The following is a 23,575-nucleotide window of genomic DNA, read 5'->3' as shown; positions in this document are numbered from 1 at the left end:
CCTTGTAAATTCAGCATTGAAGCACTCACATGCAAAAAATGTTTTCACTTCCTTACATAACTCTTACAATTTCCAGATATGATCTCTTATTCTCTCACCACTTATTATGCCTGAGTTCCCTTAATCTGTTCTCATATTCACTATTCCAGTCTTCAGAATCAGTCACCTATGCACTTTATCACCAAACATCCAGGTGACCAGTATTCATATGTAGCCTGATAGTGCCTTACACCTCAGAACTATTACTTCCTTATCCCTACTTTAAAACCAGAAAATTGCCACCTCATTGGGATGGCATTCATCTGCCTAAAGTACAAACCTTTTCATGTAACAACACATCAGAGCTTTCTGAAATTGCTCTTCTCAGTTTAGTATATCACTATTTACATGATTATCTAGATTATCTCCTCTCAGATCTGGAATTATGTTATTGATATATAAATTAAAGAACAGCAGTCTCATAATTTTATGGTGCACTGCTGGTCAACTTTTAAAAAAATTGGACCACATACACAGCTCTCTAGCTCTTATCAATCAGTAATCCTGGTAACCAGGCTATGATTGAATATCCATCTCATCAGTTTCTTTGCACATTCCACTAATATGTGTTGTGGTATATCATCTAATCAGTCTTATTAATATTGTTCTTTCTTCAAATTCCAACACTTCACTTCCTGAACTTGAAATTTCTTCCCAACTTGAAATACATTGATGACACTCATTAAACGCTGTCAACTAAGGTTAATCTCCCGCATTCATTTTTCCTTCTGCTAGCTATATAACTGTAGAATTGTCTGGAATTTCATTTTGCTTCCTAACTAATCTCTTTTCATGTATCAGTATCTCCCTCCACTATTTTTTGTCAACTTCTTGTTCTCTTCATTATTCTCATGCTGCTCCTCATCTTTATATCTCCTCCATGACATGCTTCACTTCAGCTCCTGCATAATTCATTATTTCACCCCACTATTTGTTCTCCTAACCCCCAGGGATTTGACATTGCTTTGTTAGCTGATTTTGAACAAATTCCAAGACATACATTTATCCAGATTTACTCCCCCCCCCCCAATCATTGCTTTATCATGCTGTGGCAGGTCACCAGTCTTTTTACTTAGTTTGTCATAGTCTACAACCCTGCAGCTTCATACTAGTCTTCATTCAAGTTATGCCTATCTAGCTATTTTCCATTTCAAAATTGCATGATCACCCTCACCTACTTGTGGCATCATGGTTCTCATACATTATTTAATAATGACATGTGAAATGCTATTAAATGGTTCATCTGCTGTGGGAACTGTATAATCTTCCAGGATGACTTCATGTTGATGCTGGATACTTCCAGTGCACAATATTTATGAAAACTTGATTGCAGTTTTTGCACTGATGACATTTTTATGCCAAGTCCATTTTTCCATATGAATAGAAAGAACATTTTACAACAGTCACCATTTCATGAAATATGGAACACAGTATGCATATCCCTTAAAGGTTGATACATTTCAAATCTAATATTACTTTTTTGGGGGTGGGGGTCAACATATATTTTGTTCATTATGAATTCCTGGTGAGTTTAGTAATATTCTGCTCCAATTTTTGTTTATACCATCCTAATATTTGTCCAGATTTTCAATTTCAAATGGTATAAATACCATTTTCTGAGTGAGCTGCAGCTTGATATACTGTTTTTGTGTGCTGTATTTCACTATTGCTTGAATATCACTCAATCTGGTTATTACATTTGTAGGTGTAAATGTTTCAGTTTTCATTAGAATTGCCTGCATGTTATTTAAATAATCTCATAAATAAATTTTATTAATTATTTATGAAGTTCCTCATTATACATATCACACATGTAAAGAAAGTTTTAATAAACACTTGGGGATGTCTGTGTGATATGCAGCACCATATCACACAGACGTTTTTTTAAATTTTCCCTCCCATCTTCACAGAATTTTGCAGGTTCCTGGTACTATGAAATGTTCCACTGAACCAAAAACAAAAATAGATGCATTCCTTTCAGACCAGAGTTTTAAATTTTCAGCTTTATTTTTATCTCAGATTTACTTTATTTTAGACTCATATGTAGAGAAGTGATGAAGAAGAAAGACACTCTGTTGATGCTTCTCAAACAGCTACTGGAGGTCACAGTTCTTGGAGTAGTATGGGGATTTGGTAGCAAGTTGCTTTGGTAGATATGAAGCTATGGTGAATGGATACCAGTTTTGCTTTATGTATTTTAATCGATCTAGAGAAAGGTGAACAAATGACGGCAGATCATTGCCCTTGAAAAAGCCATGCAAAATGCAGTGTCTACAATAAAATGATTGAACCAAGCCTATGAGTGGAATGGCGAGGTCATTAATTAACCAGATTTCCTATTAAGCATTTTTCAGGAGTATTTTGGTGCACTATAAATGTGAAATTGTAAAGTTGGATAGATCTGGAATTTGCATAAGGTTAGCACCTGCACCTATGAATCTTGAAAGTGGGATCAAATTAAAGATATCAAGAGATTGTATTCTTAATTTATCCTTTATCCAAGTGTAAGCAGACAAAGTTTGCATGTGAAGTATCTTCATGACTAAGCTACTTGTATATAGAGGCTAATGAATTCACATTAATTGCTTTAGTATCCCATAATCCAAAGCACACATTTGGGTGTATATAATGCTAAACTTTATGGGAAAGGCCACTACCCAGTCAGTTTCGATCTTTATTGAGGTTTCATCAGTGGGAGCCAGATCCATTTGGATTGAGGTAATGCAGAGGTCATATTTCCAATATATGAGTAGTGAAAAGCTCACCTTATTATTAAAATACTCTGGATCAGAACCAGTTGGTGCAAGTTTTTTCAAGGTTATAAATTAAATTAAATTAAAGATGCAAAGAAATTATATTATTGGTTTATCCATTATCCAAGTGTAAGCAAACAGAGTTTGCATGCGAAGAGATCATTCAATAAGAAAGAAGACAAGACTGTTTTTGTCATTTCACAAACTTGTCCTCACTCATCTGGTCAGTTATGTCATTGGTTAAAATGCTGGTTATGGAATATCTTGAATCTTGATTGTTTGAGCACAAGGCTTGTCAGATGAAGAGAAACAGTGCCAATCTGTTATAACATGTAAGGAATAAATACATGTAGAAAAGGAAACTAACCAATTAGAAAGGGTGGTAGTTTGCTAAGCAGATATTCTTGACATTTGAATGGACCCAGTCATTTGTTAAGAGAAATCAAGTTTTTCCAAATCTTTCCATGGCTTGTGTCGAGAGGTGGGGATATTGACTAAGAAATCTGATGTGGATCACAAAATCCATATTGGTGAGCTTCAAAGTGGTAAAGAAATTGACATTTTCTATTATTTTGGGGAGACTTCTAGTAAAAATGATGAGATGGTTGTTTAATGACTTTTATATCACTCACACATGATAGGCTGCAAAGCCTAGCAAATCAGTAGTGGGGAAGGGTCAAGGATCAAGAGGGAAAATAATCTGTTGATATTCTTTTTGAAGATCTGAAGTCTTTGGGAACATTTCATGAGAAAGCCATTCTACAAAACCAAAGTAGATGGAATGAAAGATGAATGGGGAAAACAGCAGTTAGTAAGTTAGCAATTCTTCTTATCTCTTTGTTGGAATAGGCTGAATAGTAGACTTCCTTCTGTACTTTGTAGATAGATTTTTGAGTAGTATGAAAGACTGTAGAGACAATATTCCTATGATAGGCATCATTAGGACCAGGTGACTTGTTGATGTCTAATTTCAAGACACTTCATTGTGAGACCAGAGAATGTTAACTGTTCTTGATATAGTAGGAAATACTATTCCTTTGTCATCTGTGGAGGAGAAAAAAGTCAGAAGGCCACCTTTATTCTCAGATGATATAATAATATCTTAAACCCAAGAGAAAGTGGAAGAGCAGAAATTGTGCTTAGTGGTCTTTGCATGTGGTATGTACCTACTTTGTGGATGGAGAGACAAGATTTCTGTAATTCATTGCAACAAAGCCCCCCCCCCCCCCCCCCAGTTGTTGCAAGCTGGAGTGTAGGTTATGTATAAAGCTGGAATTTTTGTCTTGAGCTACTGGTATATGCATTTTTAGATAAAGGTTTGGATAGTGCATGGGAAACTTTTAGCAAAATGAGATGCTGTCCTTAACTTTTATATCAAAAATAATTTCAGTTATTTGGTCAAAGCAGGTTTATGAATCAGCAATTCAGAAACTGTAATCAGCCCATAACAATCTGATTACTGTTTGTCCAAAGGACATGAACCTAGGAGTGGGTGGAGTAAGGGTATTCAGTGGAGTTATTATTTGAGTTGACATGGAGAACTGACATCTACAGCATACTTAGTAGGTGAACTGGACTCAGGAAAAGATCAAAGCTTGTGAGAATGGTGATTATCCACTATTTCAGGGTGGAGGATAATTTGCATTTCTTCTATTTTGAGTCATGAATGGTGAAGTTGTCAAAGAAAATGACTTTAATGGGAAGTTGAATTGCAGAAAAATCAAGCTTCCAAGAGAATGATTTTTGAGAATTTGGAGAGATTTAAAAATAGCAAATGAACGTAGTAAAGTAGGACACAGAAACATTGAGCCAGCGTTCATCAAAACATAGGGAATTCCAGGTTTAGAGATTTGACATTCCCTGGTGTAGGATTTCAGATCTCATGAATAATCAAATAATGTTGCATTTTGATGGAAAGAATCATGCATGGTGTGATTTGGGTAGGTAGATAAGCAGTAACTGTTGCGGCTGTCATTTGAAGTAATCATACTGTAATAAGCCAAGTATTTGTATGTGATAGATATGTTACCCTGGTCTCCTAGCCATAGCATGGCCTTTAATGACCTTGCATAGTCAGACAGAGTAATTGGTAGCAGGTGATTGGGAAGCCTAATCCACACAATACCACACATTCCACGTCCATAAATACTTTGTCATCTATCACCCACTAATAGAATTTAGTTTATATGTTGAGTGACATACCAGAGTTACCAGGAGAAAGTAAACACACTTCTACCTCCATATGAGATTAATTCACCTTCAGTTCAAAAAATCCACATCAAAATTCTTATCATGACGAGTCATTCATGAGTCTTTTCCAGTCAAATGGAATATCAATTCTTCCAACTGGGATATGTGGGCATATTAAGAATTATATGCATTTCTGAGCATTACCTTATACATAAAAATGGAAGTTACACAATCTGAAAATTTCACACACTCTGGTGAAATTTTGAATTGCGTGAATATTTAAATAGCAAACCATAACTATGAGTGAGGATTGTTGTTTGTAAAACTCTAAGAAATATCACTTAACTTCCATCTGCATTTGGTATTTAATCTTTGTTGGAAGTCATATATGGTCCTGTGCATATTGAGAAAGAAAAAAGTATTGATACTTTGTTTCTCAAGAAATCATTTCAGTAGTTTTTCTCTGTGTCACTTTGGGAAATTTTTGCTGTTGCTTTGTGTCATAAAACATCTTATGCAGCCTTAATATTTAGCAAATTTTATCTGAAATAATTGTTAGATCATTGTCATATGATATGAGCATATGTACTGTTTCATATCTATGCATAATTAAAAATTATGGCATAGCTTTTCTAAAGGCTGTGTTACATTTCATCAAGAGAAAACCTCAGATATGTTTGTCTCAGTTCTTTTGCAGATGTTTATGAGTGTGCTAAATTGAAATATGATTAGTGGATGAGTGTATCTTCCACATAGTATTCTATTGATGCCCTGCTTATAAATAGTCTAATTGCATTTGTTAGATGGTTACACATGCATAATGCATGTCATGCTTGTCTTCGTTTATGTACTTTTGTAGGGTATGCTGGCTTCTGGTTTCTCTATCCCAGAAACCATTAAAGAGTTTAAATCACCTTTCTTGGAACATTTACAAAACAAGTATGTTATGGTTGTTCTTAGAAATGTTAAATATCAAATGCGGATTATGTTAAAATAACCAATCATAGTATGAAAACTGTTGTATTAAAACTTGTAAGCAATATATATACTTCAGCTTACTACATTTGATATTTAATTTTTTTTTTTTTTTTTTTTTTTTTTTTTTTTTTTTTTTTTTTTGTTAGATAATTGTTACATATCATTAACAGACATTAGCTTAGTGTGCAACAAAGGTACTTTTAGTCCATAATAACTTTGAATATATTTTAGAACTTATAAAATTTGATGTTTATATACAGTGGTCTGCACATTTCAAAATTCAGACATCTCCCTCCCCTTCATTTTTACTGTTAATATTGCAATTCTAATATGAAACTACACAGATGTAATGAATTTGTTTTTGAATATTGGGTATCATGTAACCATTAATACCAATTATTTGAAACTACATCATTCACATCAGGGATGGGGGTGGGAGAAGGATGCAAATATGTGAAATGTGTGGGGGTGCAAGTGAAATGTAAGTAGTATACAGCTTTTATTTATATTCTATAAGAATGGACAATTAGTCCTAAAAGAATTTTTTAACCATTATGACAATTACTCACTATAGCAAACTATCAGAAAGTCTTGATGAGATCTCTATGCCATCAGTGCTATTCTAAAGAAAATTAACTATGACATAACTGTTGCTGTCTCTTCTTTGCAAGTTTGCTGTAGTTAGAACTGGCTGTAATTCACTTAACATTTTTATTTTGAAAATTACCAGAAAACTTCAGGGTTCATTTGCACAATGATTAACATCAGGCTAATTAATGTTAGTAAACCAAATCTGTACAGACAACTCATCCTAATAAAAATACCATGCAGAGCTTTTATTTGCAGTTTTTTAGATTTTAACATTTACTGGTATTTCAATTGCAAGCTGCAAGTTGTTTTCTTGCTCAAGTTTTGCGTGTCTATTCCATTCTTAATCAGTAGGTGTTAAAAATTGTAACAGTAGGGAGACAAAAGTGTATATTATCATTAACAAACTTCCGTATGAGAAATTCCCATTTCCTAGATCTGCATTTGGTAGAAAAGGTTCAATTTCCCAGAAGGTTCTGAAATTACATTTCAAAAATGATTTAACTACAAGAATTAAATGAATTAAAATGAGATGCACCATAGCTGCAGTTATTCCAATAATGCTGGAGTGCATAGGGCAAGACCTGAATTATGGGTTGGATCTATGCTGAGTTAAATATGGAGGGCTTATACTGATGTTTTTTTTTAATTAATTTATTTATTTTTAAAGTTTGCTCTAAATAAAAAAAAAAAAAAAAAAGATTTACTCAACTGTTTTTATGGTATTTGTTACCTTATTTTTTTAAAAATACATATTTCAAAGGCAGGCAGACATTCGTTTATAGAAATCTGTTTATCCATCTATTTGTAGGTGAATTTCACAAAATGTGAAAGAACTTTTTTTTGTCTGTTCACAGCAAGTTCTTCCCAGAGAACTGAATGGGCTGAATGAATGGACTTTTTTTTTGTCAGACCTTCTGCAGTGGTAAAACATGGATGAAATTATAGATAGCATTACCTCTGCTCTAGCTGGCTGGAATTTAATAAAATTTGGTGTTTAGGATGATTATTAGAATTTGTTAATATAAATTTTGGTTTCAGTTAGATTGTTTTTATCGCCAAAATTTGCACAATTCTAACTTATAATTCTATGTCAGCTAGTTGAAACAGATGTGAAAATTGCCCACCTTGGTTCCAAAGAGGTGAGAAGACAGTTGAAATGATCCACCAGCAAGTAACCGAGTGGTAACTAGTCTGTGAATTGTGCATATGAGGACAGACTGACGGAATATGATCTTCAAAGTGTGAGAAAAGATGGAGAAGATATATGATATAAATATATAAACGAGTTAGTAAGGGTGATCTTATGATACAGACACAAGCGAGATCTTGCAAATTATACATTGTGGAGGTAGAACTCTGAGTCATCCCTTGAAGCTGACTAGATATATTAGGAAGTATGTTAGCTCCAGGTTTCTCTCTTGGCATGTGTGTGTGTGGGATGAGTTACCATTAGATGGTGTAAGTGCATCTGAGTGCTTAAATGGGACTTCCCTCGATGAGTCCTTGGAGGCATATTCATAATATTAGTTACTTTACACATGTGGTTGAGGCAACCTAAAGGACATATTTTGCAAACACTTGTGCCAGTATTGAATTGCAAGTGTTGGATTCAATCCAGCACTTATGATTTACTAATATCTCATAATAACAGAACTAATTTAAGCAGAAAATAAAATTGCAAATCAGTATTTCTAGTTTTAATTTTCAAGAAATAGCACCTAGTATTTAGTACCTAGTACAAAACCTAGGAAAGACAAATGTACCTATGCAAACAGTTCTGTTCATACTTATTTAGAGCTATTCTGCAATTCTGGCTGGATGGATTTCAGTGAAAATCAATATTTGGAATACTTACAAAAACTTGTCAAACCATTCCAATTTTTGTTTCAACCAACCATTTGCAGGGGCACTGGCTGGAAGAAACTTAAAACGAAATTTAGTCCTTAGAATCTTTATTAACATCTGTTAAATTATCTTAATTTTGGTTTCATTTAAACCATTGGTTGTGGCAAAATTAGACGAAATTATACATCTAGTATGTGCAAACCAAAATTGAGTTGGAGTTGAATAAAAATGCATTATAACACCCATACACCCCTTTGGATACACTTAGCGGATTATTACATAACTCATACCACTACTTGATAGAATTAATCCTGATTTTTTCACAAACATTCAGATTCTTCTGACAAAAACAATAAAAACATTGACACTCAAAAATTCACCTTTGATCATTATACTACAATATTTTATGTAAACAATTTGTATGAGGTATTAACAACAGTGTGTGTAATAGTTTTCATTGTCGAGCTTCTCTTGGTTCAACTCTACTTAAACAAAATGGTTTGCAATGATTTTTCAGATTTGCTATAATTGCACCATTAATAGCAAAATTAGGTAAAACAAAATTATCCATGATTTTGTGTCTGGAAGGTACCATATGCAACTTAAGAAATTATTATTTAATAACTAGTTTCATATAATAACAGTTGTTAATTCTGAAATCTCTCTGTTAATAATACCCCCACCCCCATTTGTTTTTGATCTGAAGAAGTGTACAAAAATGTTGTGTGAAACTAGTTATTAGAAATTACTGTTTAATGAAATAGTAGCTTCTACCATAAAAGCATGAATGTATCAAGCCATGGAAACCTTAATTCATTGAAACAAAATTGTCTCCATCACATGTCAAAAAAAAAAAAAAAAAAAAAAAAAAAAACTCATTATCACAACTTCATTAGTTTTAGTTGTGATAATGAATGATGCCACTAAAGGAAGATAATTATCCAACACTTTTTTATGCAATCGTGTCTTTTTCTCTCTCTCTCTTTCTCAATAGCTATAAGTTAGTTGTTTGGTACCTGTTTTGCAACTGGATATATTGATTTTGCTAACATCTGGGGGGGGGGGGGGGGGTGTTACTTCCTGTCATAGGGAGAACATACATATAACATGTTCTGGTTATCAACATTAATATATAATGTGATTATTTATTTTATTGACTCTTCCTGTTGTGAACACTGTAACAAATTATCAAAGCCTTGTGAGCATAGTGAAAGGGGCTTCATTATTATACATGAAGAGTTATTGTACTCAGTGTCAACTGTCTGGGGGAAAGTAATTTGTAATGCACAAAATAAGGATCTTCTGCCTTTGGTCTTGGTCCTCTAGTAAATGGGGGGTCCCCGTTCAAAGTAGTTACTCTTGTCTGTTTTAACTTGTCCTCCTCATCATCATCATACGTATCAAGGATTTAGGCCTAGTATGGCCTGTTCCAGCCTTAGAAGTCATCGTTTAAGAGGACGTCCAGGTTTTCTTTTTCCTAATGGCTTGTACTTTAAGGCTTTTTTTGGTAATCTTTCTGTTTTCATTCTTTGAACGTGTTCCATCCATCTATGTTTATATTTTTTAATTTTTTCAATTACTGGTTCTTGGTTTAATTCTTTCATAATATCTTCGTTTCTTTTGTGATCAAATAGGGTATACTTTGCAGTTTTTCTCATAAACTTCATTTCTGCTGTTGTTAATCTTGGTTTGTCTTTTTGTTTTATTGTCCAGATTTCGCTTCCATACATTAAGACCAGTAGGGCTAATGTATTCTATACTTTTAGCCTGGTTTGTTTTTGAACTAGGTTTGGTTTAAATATAGAGTTAATTACTCCTGTTATTTTTAAATATTTTGCAATTTTTATGTTTATATCTTTTTCATTTTCATAAGTGATCATACATCCTAATTAGTTAAATGAATTCACCTGTTCTAAGATCTTGTTATCTAATACTATTTTAGTTCTTGCTGGATCTTGTCCTTTAAAGGCCATAGTTTTTGATTTTTCCGTTGATATTATCATACCATAATCTTTGGATATCTCATTTAGATTTAAAATAGCTTTCTGTAAGTTATCTAATTATTATTTGGTCATCTGCAAAGAGGAGAGTGTTTAAGTTAACTGTAGGTGAAAGTTTAATTCCTTGATGTAAATTTTTACTCCATTTTATTATTATTTCATTTAAGTAGATATTAAAAAGAGTTGGTGAGAGGGGACATCCCTGTCGGACCCCTTGGTTTATCTCTCTTGTATATGATAGCTCATGATTTAATCTTATTTGTATTTGATTATTTTCATATATACTTGTGACAGCTTTTAGGATATTATTTGGTATTTGTCTTTCTTTTAATATGTTAAATCATCATCATCATCATCATCATACGTATCAAGGATTTAGGCCTAGTATGGCCTGTTCCGGCCTTAGAAGTCATTGTTGAATCGTTTAAGAGGACGTCCTGGTTTTCTTTTTCCTAATGGCTTGTTTTGGTAATCTTTCTGTTTTCATTCTTTGAACGTGTTCCATCCATCTATGTTTATATTTTTTAATTTTTTCAATTACTGGTTCTTGGTTTAATTCTTTCATAATATCTTCGTTTCTTTTGTGATCAAATAGAGTATACTTTGTAGTTTTTCTCATAAACTTCATTTCTGCTGTTGTTAATCTTTGTTTGTCTTTTTTTTGTTTTATTGTCCAGATTTCGCTTCCATACATTATGACCGGTAGGGCTAATGTATTGTATACTTTTAGCCTGGTTTGTTTTTGAACTAGGTTTGGTTTAAATATAGGTTAATTACTCCTGTTATTTTTAAATATTTTGCAATTTTTATGTTTATATCTTTTTCATTTTCATAAGTGATCATACATCCTAGGTAGTTAAATGAATTCACCTGTTCTAAGATCTTGTTATCTAATACTATTTTAGCTCTTGCTGGATCTTGTCCTTTAGAGGCCATAGTTTTTGATTTTTCCGTTGATATTATTATTATGTTGATGTTAAATAATATGTTTCTTTTAACCTTGTCAAATGCTTTTTCAAAGTCAATAAATGCAATATGTGTTTCTAAATTATATTCTCTTCTTTTCTCTATTATTAATTTTAGGCAGAAGGCTGGGTCTATACATGATCATCCTTTTCTAAATCCATTTTGTACCTCTAGAATAAAGTTTTCGGAATATTTCATTAGTTTGTTATTTAAGATTCTGCTGTATATTTTGTAACACGAATTTAGTATACTGATACCTCTATAGTTTTTAGGGTCATCTCTATTACCTTTCTTAAAGATAGGAATCGCAATTGCTTTTTTCCATTCTATTGGGGGGATACCAGTTGAGTAAATTTTATTTAAAAATAATAAGAGTCTTCCTTTGAATCTTGTTCCTGCGTATTTATATAGTTCTGAACCTAGCTTATCTTCTCCAGGTGATTTTCCATTTCTTGTTTCTTTCATGCTGATTTCTAATTCTTCTTCAGTTATTTCATTTTCGCTAATTGTTTGCCAGTTGTCTTTTTTAAAATATTTGTCTGTCCACAGTTCTGTGTAGTAATTTAGAAATTCTTCTAATTTCAATTCAGTGTTTAATTTTATGTTTTCTTTGGTATCTGCATTTAGGTGTTTCAAAATCTTATATACATTGGGTCTTATTTTATATAAATCATGTTCTAAATTAGAAACAAATTTATTCCATCATTCTCTGTCTTTTTCTGACTTCTCTTTTAGCTATGGCTCTTATTCTTTTATATTCTATTTCATCTTCTAATCTTTTACTGCTTAACCATTTGTGATAGGCTTCTTTTTTCCTTTTGATTATTTCTTTGATTGTATCATCCCAGATTTTCAGTTTTTTTCTTTTATTGAATTTTTTGGTCTTTCCTAAGCTTTCATTTGCTGCTGCATTTAGTATCGTTTTTATATTAAGCCATTCTATTTCTATTTCTTCATTTTGTTTTATTTTATCTAGTTACTGGTTAATTCTTTGTTCATATAGCCATTGTACATTTGTGTCATTCAATAGTCTAGTTTTATAAACAAATGTTTCAATTTTTCTTTCTGTTCTTGTTACTTGTAGCCATTTAGGTGGTAATCTTAATTTTATTTTAACAAGGAAGTGGTCACTGCTTATTTCATATCCTCTGTGAACTCTAACATCTAGAGAATAATTTTGATGTCTTTTCATTTAATATGAAGTAATCTAATATTGATTTCCATCCTCTTGCTGCCCAAGTATATTTATGTATGTCTTTATGTTTATAGAAGGAATTCATTATTTTCAGGTTATTATAAACTACAAAGTCAATCAATTTTTTACCATTTCTGTTTAGAGTGTGTTCTCCATGTATTCCTATATTATTATTAATTTTCGTGTTTCAAATTCTTGCATTTAAGTCTCCTGCTAAAATTATGTAATCGTTTTTGTTTATTTTATTATATATGTTTTGTAGCTGATTATAAAAATCAATATTATCCTGTTCTCTTCCTTCTTCTGGGGCATATAAACCAATTATTGTTAAATAGCCTCTATCTATTTTTATTCTAGCTTCTATTATTCTTTCATTCCATAATTTATAATGTTTTAACTTTTTTGAAAGGGAGTTATGAATCCAAATCATGACTCCTGCTCTTGTGCTCTTTGGTCTCTGTCGACTCCATTGTATATCACATTAAAATTTTCAGTTCTCATAGTTCCTTTTAATTTCTTTTTTGTTTCAGTGATTACTGCTATTTTAAAATTTCTTTCATTTAATAACTGGTCTAATTCTATTTCTTTATATGCTATTCCTCTTACATTCCAGTTTGTTATGTGTATTATATTTTGTCGTTTCCATTTTCGTTTTCCATTTTCCATTCCAGGGTCGTTTCCCATAGATTCGATCTGATTATCTTTTTCTGTCAGCTTACAAGTATGGTTATGTTCTCCATGTCAGGGGACTAGCCTGACGATGGAATAGTTCAGTGGTAGGGCTGCTACCTTAAGGCTTCTGAACTTGCCTTCTTCTGAATTTAAACCCATAGGAGGAATAGGGTATATTGAAGGGGACAGGGTAGATTATAGAAGAAATATAGTAAGGTGTATAGAGAGGACATAGTTGTAAGGCCAGAAATGAAAAGACCCCATGGCCCTCGAGTACTCTAATAGCACAAGGGTCATAAAGTAAGAAGAGTTGGCTGATAAGGCCTTATAGGAAAGATTAAAGTAAGTGGGTCTTCCTCAAAGTAGAAGAAGGAGAAGATAGATCCAGCTAGGGGTCCATGGGAGTGCCGCTTCCCTTACAATCAAGATGATTGCCCCTTATGGCCCTGTTGGTCCACGAGTCCTTATTCAGTATATTTGGACCACCCCATCATATATATATATATATATACACACGCACGCGCATGTACACACACACACACATGGTGGGCTCCCCTATCCGCCACCCAGGGGACGCGCTATCTAGGGGTTACATGGTCCCCTGAGAGACTATGTCCTATGATGCTCATATATCACATTGCTTAATCTGCTTTCAAAGCCATCAGAAACTTAAAAGGTGAAAAAAAAAAAAAAAAAAGTTGGAATAAGTAGCATTTGATCAGAAATGTTCATATGAAGTTACAGTAGTTTTACAGTTTACAGTGGATAATACAATTCATAATTCAGAAGGTCAAATTAACTGAAAGTGAGTTAAATTTTGAACATTCTAGATAAGATTTATACAAGCATACTGGAGAAAATGATAAAAATTGTGGAAGAAGAAGAATTTGAAGAACAGGCTGGATCAGAATCATCATGCACATATTTTTAACATTAAGAGAAATTACTTATTTGCTTTTAAGATATTTTCAGTTTAGTTGAAAAATCTTGGTTTTCGTAGCTCAGCAGAAAGTGTCAAGATAAAAGTTGATCAAAATGCTATAGGTATTGAGGGTGGTTCAATAAGTTTCTGGCCTGACTAACTTTTAGAGATGATAGAAGAAAGAAAACAACTGTCACTTTTCAACATAATCTCCCTTTACTTCAACACACTTTTCACATCTTTGAATTAACATCTCTATGCCCTTGAAAAAATAGTCTGTTTTTCATTTCTTGAATAACTGCTGTAACAAATCTGGCATAAAAATCAGCAATAAAAAAAAAGTATAAAAATAGGAGGAATGTAGAAAATACCTTCTCAGCAACCAATGCCTGTAGAATAAGTAAAATATTTTAGCTATTTGTGAAATATATCTGTGTAAGTAGTGGACATCACTATAAATGATTATAATATTAATTCACTTACATTGGGGATTCGTGCACAGTTTTTTTATGCCTATGAAAAATATCGAAAAAACATACTGAATAATAAAAGTCAGTATGGTGAGGAGCCAGTTGAATAAATTTATATGGATAAACAAGAATTTAGCTAAAACATTAAACTTGTACATTAGATAGTGTTCATATCAGATGTAACTCATGAATCTCAGGATCATGTTAATTCAAACTGTTGACCAACCAGAGACCACAGATATGAGAGTTCTGAGAAAAAAATTAGGGGAATAAATAGATAGCATTATAACAGAGCCATGTTAAAATGAAGCTATTAATGTGTAATGTCTGCAGAAAATCCTATTATGATAAGCACTGGATGTGTAATGTTCAATAAACAAAATTGGTGAGGAAAAAACATTAGCAGAACAGGTGTTTGATTTCAGGATAGAATTAAAAATGCCTTTTCCCAGATAAAGACTAAGATTTAAGTGGATGGATGCAGTTGGAAGTGAAGACCAAAATATAAGCTTCAACAATATTGGGAACTCAACAAATTTTGAGGAAAATTTGATATGAAATTGGTAATAATGTAAACCAAAGCATGTAGTAACATATCAAGTACATTCCTTGAGGGTATAAAACAAAATTTTTCAGCATAATCATCTATTCTCATTCTGTTCTGGCTGGACAGGTGGATAGTACTTCGAATCACCAACCTCTTGTGTGTTTAAATGTTTAAATCCAACTACATGTATGACATTCATATACATGCAGTCTTCTAGGTAGTAGATGAATTTTATTACCATGTGTAAGAACACCACCTCAGTTCTTGAGTGCTTTGTGTAGCTTGAACATTACACATTTGGTGCTTATCATAATAGGATTTTCTGCTGATTGCTTAACTGGGGAGGGAGGAGAAAACCACTTGATGTGTTTGCTTTTTCAGCACAGCCACGTTTATTGTTTCATATTTTCTACCCTATTACAATAATGCATCACATCCTAACCAGTTGATTCATTAACTTATCGCCCTTCTCTCCCTTCTGATTATATTTCCCTTCCTTCATAATTATGCTTAATGGTAGTTAGCTTCCATAAGTATTTGGAAAGGTAAAGTCTAGTCCACTCTAGTCATTTTTATCCATTTCTTTGTATCACTTATATAGGTCACTCTTACCTACTTCACTCAGTTAATGAATTGCTTTTGCTTGTTTCAAATTTCCTCAGATTCATTTAGGCAGTTACTTGATTTATTCTTAAGCTTAATTCACACTCTATTGCACTACCAGACATTTTATACTAGGTTAGAGCTTCCATGGTTCAGTCTGTAATGATAATGTTCTTCTGTTGGAAAGATATCAGTTCAAATCCTTTTTAGGATGTTAAGAATTTTGAATTCTATGCGAGTTAACCAGTGTTGTGTAGCGGGGGGGGGGGGGTTCTTCCTGGAAATTGACATATATAGCAGACTGTGTGGGTAGAATTAATCATTCGATTCATAGCATTATTTAGGTGTTTTGTGATGCCAACTCACTTGGCTGTGGCAAGCTGCTGAGCCTAAATTTACCCAAAACCTTAAAAATTCTTGCTTGTATACAGAAGAGATTAATCTACCTAATCTGTCTCTCATGGACTCCCTCCAGTTACTTTCCCATATTAGCTCAGTTTTTGCATTATAACACACACACACACACACACACACACACACACACACACACACACACACACACACACACACACACACACACACACACACACACACACACACACACACACACAGGCATTTTCAAAAAAAAAAAAGACCAAACTTTTGCTATAAAGACTAATGCTCATTTTAAGCACTTCTCCATCAGAGTAGTTCCCTCTACTGGCGATACACTATTCCCAACATTTCTTCCATTGTTGGACCTTCCTGGAATGCACTTTCTGTGATGGTGTGCAGTTTTCTTATTGCATTTTCCTGGATCTTCTTTATGTTTTGGAAACGACGTCCTTTCAAAGTGGTTTAAGTTTTGAATCAGGAAAAAGTCAGGTGAATAGAGTGGACAGGACAAAATGGATGTCTGATGTTTTGCCATATAACTTCAGATGAGGAACAATGCATGAGCCAGCACATTTTTGTGGTGCACCATCCAAGTCTGGTTTTTTCACAATTCAGGCCTCTTCCTGCACACAGCATCTCTTAAGCACGTTAAAACTTCTTGGTATACAACTCTTTGTTTACCATCTGACCACGTGGTACAAATTCATAATGGACAATGCCTTTCCAATCAAAAGACAACCAACATCACCTTGATCTTTTTCAGACTCATCTGTACTTTTTTTGGTCAAGGAGATTCTTTCCCTACCCGCTGTGACAATTGCATCTTGGTTTCAACATCATAGCCATAAACTCGCATCTCATCTCCTGTTATGGCGTTCTTAAGAAATTTTCATTATTATTTGCATTGGCAGGAAGTTCCTGACTGATTTCAACATGGTTCTCTTTCTGAACGACAGTCAATAAACGTGGCATGAATTTTGCACTGAGGCAACATATCTGAAGTTTTTCAGTCAAAATTTGATTCCAAGATCCTATTCTGATGCCCACTTCGACAGTTAAATGATGATTTCCATGAATCACAGCACAAACTCTCTCAACATGGTCGTCATCTGTTGATGTAGAAGGTCATTGAGGCCTGGGATCTTCACCGACTGATGTTGTGCCCTTTTTAAAATGCTTAAACTACTCATAGCACTTGTTTGGCTCATACATTCCTCCTCATATGCTTGGTTAAGCAATTGAAAGGTCTGTAAAATTTTTATCAAGTTTCAGCAAAATTTTACACACACACACACACACGTTATGCTTCCAGCTCTTTCATCGTCACTTTTTCACTAATCTGATGTACAGCTTGTGCACTTCATCAGATGTAATTCAATGACTAATGCTCATAGCAGAACAGGACAAATGGCAGTTTGTTGTCAAAACCTGAGTATGCTCAGTAGCCACAGCATGCTCTCTGTGAACATGCTGAACACGCACACGCCTCGTGTGTAATGCTTTTATTTTTATTTATTTTTTAGTAGTACTTCAATGAGTGCTAATCATATAAGAACTAGAACAGCGACTAGTCAAAATTCATACATTCCACTTCCAAACATATCGAACTAATGTTTCCCAATGAATATAACCTCCCATCTTTTCAAGAAACTTGCCAAGATTACTTTAGGTGTCTTGTGATGCCAACTCACTTGGCTGTGGCAAGCTGCTGCTGAGCCTAAATTTACTCAAAACCTTAAGAATTCTTGCTTGTATACAGAAGATAGTAATCTACTTAATCTGTCTCTCATGGACTCCCAGTTACTTTCCCATATTACTTCAAGTCCCTAGCCAACTGGATAGGGACTTGAATCCTGTTATGATGTCTTGAATAGAAGGATGTATCAGTTTTATGGATATGATGATTTGTGCCAGGAAAGGCTGCTGAGTATATCACACAAAGAGAGAAATCTGGTCTTTCTTTGAGATATATTGTCAGAAGATAATGAAAAAGGAAGCAAGAGAGATCTTATGGATTGAAGACAAGAAATTTGTTAGCATTGTATTTCACAAGGTTATCCCCAGCACCAGTAAGAAGTGGATAGGAAATCAGAGTTTAATGTCTTTCATAACCATTGCAAGGTTTTTCAAATGAGGAAAAAGAGGGATGGAGTGTATTGTCATCAGCAGAGCTACTGGTAAATGTGGTCATTAAGGGAAAGTCATTCATATACAGGAAGAAGAGAGTGAGTGAAACTTCAAAGCCCTAGGATATGCTAGCACAAGTGGAGAAACTTGGTTCTGGAAACTATCTGCCATGAAACATAGCACATGCCCAGAGAGGAAGAGAGGCTAGTGACCCAGATGCAAAGAATAAAACGTAGATAATAAGATGATATTGAAGTGTAATAAAATTAGTTTAATCCTTTATCCAAGTGTGAGCAAACAAAGTTTGCGCCTGAAGTATCTTCAGGACTAGGGTAAAGTGATACAACACCAGGGCAACTCGTTGTAAAGGTGGAGAAAGTTACCAACAGAAGCATTAGCAGGTCATCAAGAGATGACCTGCTAATGCTTCTGCCTGGTATTTCCACTAGGGCCTGGCTCCCACTGAAGAGACCTCAATAAAGGTCGAAACTAGTCTGGGTAGTGGCCCTTCCTTTAATGCATAACATTAGACATATCCGCAAGGAGATGTGTTTTGCATTATAGGAGATACTGAGTTAGGAGTGTTGGTAGCTTTCTCCACCTTTACAACGAGTTGCCCTGGTGTTGTATCACTTTACCCTAGTCCTGAAGATACTTCAGGCGCAAACTTTGTTTGCTCACACTTGGATAAAGGATTAAACTAATTTTATTATACTCTAACCAAGTGAAAAAATAAACTTTCAAGATATTGAAGTGAGTAGGCTTCTGTCATAAACCAAATTAGCTAGAAATGCCAATAACGGCCAGATAGCTTTCTCCAAACAGTGCCATGACTTGAATCTAAAGATGGATAGGAATGGCTAGCTCACCTAGAGTGGAATCTGTATTGCTGCCACTAATTCACCTAGTCTGCCTCTAGAGAGTGAATTGGCTTGATAATGTTTTCCAATATTAGTGTGGGAGAGTAGTGGAATAATAGTTTAATGGCTGACTTTAGTTATTTATTTTTGGAATGGGCCAAATATAGACTTGTTTCTGTTTTGGGGGGATGTTGAATGAGTAGGAAAAATTGAAGAGAAATATAGGATAGGTGTTAATTCTGGAGTGGAGCATAAGTTTTCAACTAGTGTATAATCTAATCATGAATCTCTTCAGCACTTGTAGTGCTGAAGAAATTCATGATTTTTTTTTATTTCTTTCTGAAAACTTAAGAGGGGTACCCCCCCAAAAAAAAACTGGTTTATATATATATTTTTAAATTTTATTAAAGTTTATAATAACAATTCTAGTCTCCTTTCAAGTACTCTCCATGTGAGTCAATGCACTTCCCCCACTTTTTTTTTTCCCACCACTTCTGGAAACAGTTCTCTGGAATTATTCAACTGGAATACCATTTAATATGGCCATAAAGCTATATGGCCTCCAGGGACTTTTCTTTCACTTTGTCTACATCAATGAATTGCTGCCCTTTTCATGGTTTTCTTTATCTGTGGAAATAAAAAAGTTACATGGAGAGAGATCAGATGAGTATGGAGGGTGGGGAATAACCACCATGTTGTTTTTCATCAAGAGCTGTCAGACAGACAAGGCCATGTGGACTTGGGCATTGTCATGGTGCAGTAACCAATCTCTGCTACTCCACAATTGTGACTGTTTTCGTTGCACACTATCATGCAGTCTTCTCAAAATGTTGATTCATTGTCTGTCCAGGAGGAGCAAATTCTTTGTGTACAGTTCCATTCACATCAAACAAACAAATCAGCATTGTCTTGATGTTTGATCGAACTTGGTCTGCCTTTTTGGGTCTTGGTGAATTTACATTTCCATTGGCTTGATGCTTGTTTTGTTTCTGAATCGTGACCATAGCACCAAGACTCACCTCTCATCACAATTTTTGAAAGAAAACTCTGGCGATTAAGAACTTGCTCTCTCAAATTGCGGCAAACATTCACATGATTTATATATATATATATATATATATATATATATATATATATATCCTCTGTCAGCTTAATATAATATATCCTCTTTTAACATAATATATCATGTTAAAATTTGCTGGCACAAACTCCATGACAAATTCCTGTCTTTAAAAACTTGCTCAATGGGTCTTTCAATTATCTTCATTGATTACCTGGCAAACCTTTTCTGTTTTCATAACAATAGTTTCAGCTGCAGTTTTACCCAAAAGAAAACAAAATTTCACTCGCACTCTTTGTTCCTTATGGTCAGTCATCACAAAATCGCCAAACTTTCTTTTAAGCACTAACGAGAAAGCAGCCAAAACAATGAACCAGTTTTCACACAAGATGACACTACTTGCCAGACTGGTGTGGGAAACTGCACATTCACAATGCTTAGCGACATCATCCATAACTAGAAAATGGATGTGCAAATGCCAAGTTCAGATTCTGTTTATTTTGAGGTACCCCCCCCGTGAGGCATGGGAAGAGTAGTTCTTGGTTATTTGTAGGAGGAAGAGAGTGAATGAAAGTACAAAACTGAGATTCTGTTGATATATTCTGTGCTAAATCCTTCAGCAGCAACAATGGTGGGGGAGTGGGGAATGTATAAAGCTCCATACTACATTGATAACGTTGTCATTAATGTTAATAAATCATTAATTTCATTAATATTTCAATAATTGTCAAAGAATGTTCCACATACCAACTTAAACCTAACTCAGGTTATGTAATGCATTACTAATACTGGATTTGATTTTTTTTAAGAGAAGAAAAAAAAATTTAAATGCACTTGACTATATTGCTGGAATACATGAGTTATTTTTTATTTCTTGACAAATATTGGGTATCAAGATGATGCTGATGTATTTGGTGGGATATAACATTTTTACTCATAGTTTTGGAACTTATTTTGCAAGAGATTTCCTTATAACATTAGAATGAAAATTGAGTCTCCAATTTTAAGTCTAGTTTAAGAGCGACAGCAGGAATGTGAACATTGGTTTGGATTCATTGCTTGATGACATATTCAGTAGTCATGGGTTACGTTATGACTTATCAAAGTAGCTAAAGCAATGTATCCAGTAAAAGTTAACTTTGAAGTTATTCAAAAAAAAAAGTGTGTAAAACCTTTTCTGAGTTTGCACCCAAGAAAGGATGGAAATGTAACACACAATAACATGAGAGTTAATGATTAATTAGATAATCCAGCCCTGATGTAGAGACCAAACAGGGAACTTTTACAAGCCACTGTAGGTCTCTGTTAAGTGTGGTGGTGCCAGTCTCAAACTCAGTGACAAAACTCATCTGTCACTTAAGATGTTTTTTTTTCTTGATCTCAGTTTGAATCACATTAGAAGCAAGGAACTTTTATAGAGCTTTTTCAATTAGAGTTGGCACATCTCATATGAGGGATGCAAGTTTCCATAGAATAAATATCCCAAAAAGCTATTCTAACACACAGTGAGTTTATTTTGATCCATTTTGTAATGTGGTCTTTGCTCTGTTTCATTCATTGTTGGCTCTCAGGTTCCATCTGAGAGTATATCTAGAAAGAAACCTGGAAAAATAATTCCTTTGCATAAGGGAGGGTGTAAGACTGCACTAGCAAATTATAGACCAATCAGTATCCCAGGTGTGGTGGTAAAAGTACCGGAAAAATTGGTAAAAAAAAAGAGAATTCAAGAATGGGTAGATAAAAATATGATATTCTATGATGGTCAACATAGCTTTGTGAAAGGCTGTTCATGCTTTAGTAATTTACTAACTTTTTATGATAGAGTAACAGCTGAGTTGGATAAAAGAAATGGCTATATATATATGATGATTTTGCAAAGGCATTTGACAGAATATCACATGGAACTCTGTTACGCAAATTAGAACAAATGGGGGATGGATTGACACTGGTTAAGTGGATAAGAGAGTGGCTGCTGGACTGATATCAAAAAGTGGTCTACCTCAAGGTTCAGTGCAGGGACCATTGCTGTTTAATTTGTACATAAATGATATAGGAAATAAACTGAAAGGAATTATTGAGTTGTTTGCTGATGATGCAAAATTAGTTCTAGTAATAGTTAATCTAGGCGATGTGGAGAGCTTGCAGGATGATTTAAATAGGCTGTCAGTATGGCAAAAATTAATGGGTGTCAGTTTAATGTCAAGAAATGTAAAGTTATGCATTTAGCAATAAATAGATTATAAGTCATGTATCACTGTACTCCAGGAAATAGATGAAGCTAGAGATTTAGAGGTGGTGGTAGACAGAGAGTTAAAGTTTTTCAACAGCCATAAGATTACTTGGCTGGTGAAGAACACATTAACAAGTAGAAATAAGGAAGTTGTTATTCCTCTTTATAAGGCCTTGATATGCCCTTTCCTTTGGTGTTACATGGTGATCAGCATTCATTTTAGACAAATTATGGATTCTACAACTGTTACAATTATTTTAATTTCCTGATGTTTCGACCTTCATATTAAGGTTATCATCTGGAGTGTACATATATACAGAAACAAGCTAAATTACATTTCACATAGTAGCTAAAGAGACAATGAAATCATTGTCTCTTTAAGCTCACTATCCCAGAACTTTGCTGAGTCATTGTCCACCATAATACCAGATCCTCTGCCTTGCCAGTGCCTTTGACCCTTCATTTTCCAGTCTTCCTTCCAAATATAATGTAGATGTCAATTATCCTCATAGTACCTCACATGGTATCTTTCTCTTACTGTGTTAGGTTCTTCATATAATGGGATGATATTCTTCTTTCCATAGTCTCTTTTTCTGTTTATGCTCTCCTGATTTAAACAACTGCTGTGTGAATAACAGAAATAATTCTAACCAGAATGAAAGTCTTTATTTCTAATTCCACTTGGTGGAATTGGGATTCAAGTACAAAAGTTCTGCTTTGCATCTAGCATCTTCTACAGCCTTACAACATTACAGAAAAATCCAAATTCAAATATGATTTCAAAGGGCCAAATGCAGAAAAACCAACTGCTGTTCAAATAGCAGTTGACCATTCTAGCCCATTTGTTAGTACCATTAGGGTGGATCTTCTGTCCTTCCATTCTTCCACTTCTGTGTTAAATTACCTCTCACAATACCAAGAACTGCTCTTTCCAAGCTTCGTTTGTTTTCATACAGAAATCAAAAGAATCCTGTATAACTCAACACCAAGTTTTCGTCCAATTGTGTCCCTCTAAATTAAAGTTGCCAAGAAATTACGTTGTTTCTGCCCGAAACTTGTGCTCTAGAATTGACACTTAACCTGTATTGTCTATTCAGTTTTTTTCCTACTTGTCAGCATTTCCCTACATCACACAAACAAATCTATATTCAG

The 23,575-nt window shown here is 34.1% G+C and overlaps 1 protein-coding gene across 1 annotated transcript in view; it reads left to right on the top strand.

Annotated features, from left to right (window-relative positions):
* Isha (Insulator su(Hw) mRNA adaptor) overlaps nt 1-23,575 on the top strand; it is a 314,370-nt gene that overhangs the window by 258,391 nt on the left and 32,404 nt on the right. The window lies entirely within an intron of this gene.

Source organism: Typopeltis vanoorti, chromosome 19, assembly GCF_054136105.1.
Source record: "Typopeltis vanoorti isolate ZY-2024b chromosome 19, IOZ_Tvanoo_1.0, whole genome shotgun sequence".
Taxonomy (NCBI): Eukaryota; Metazoa; Arthropoda; class Arachnida; order Uropygi; family Thelyphonidae; genus Typopeltis; species Typopeltis vanoorti.
This window is presented reverse-complemented; position numbering and strand designations above follow the sequence as displayed.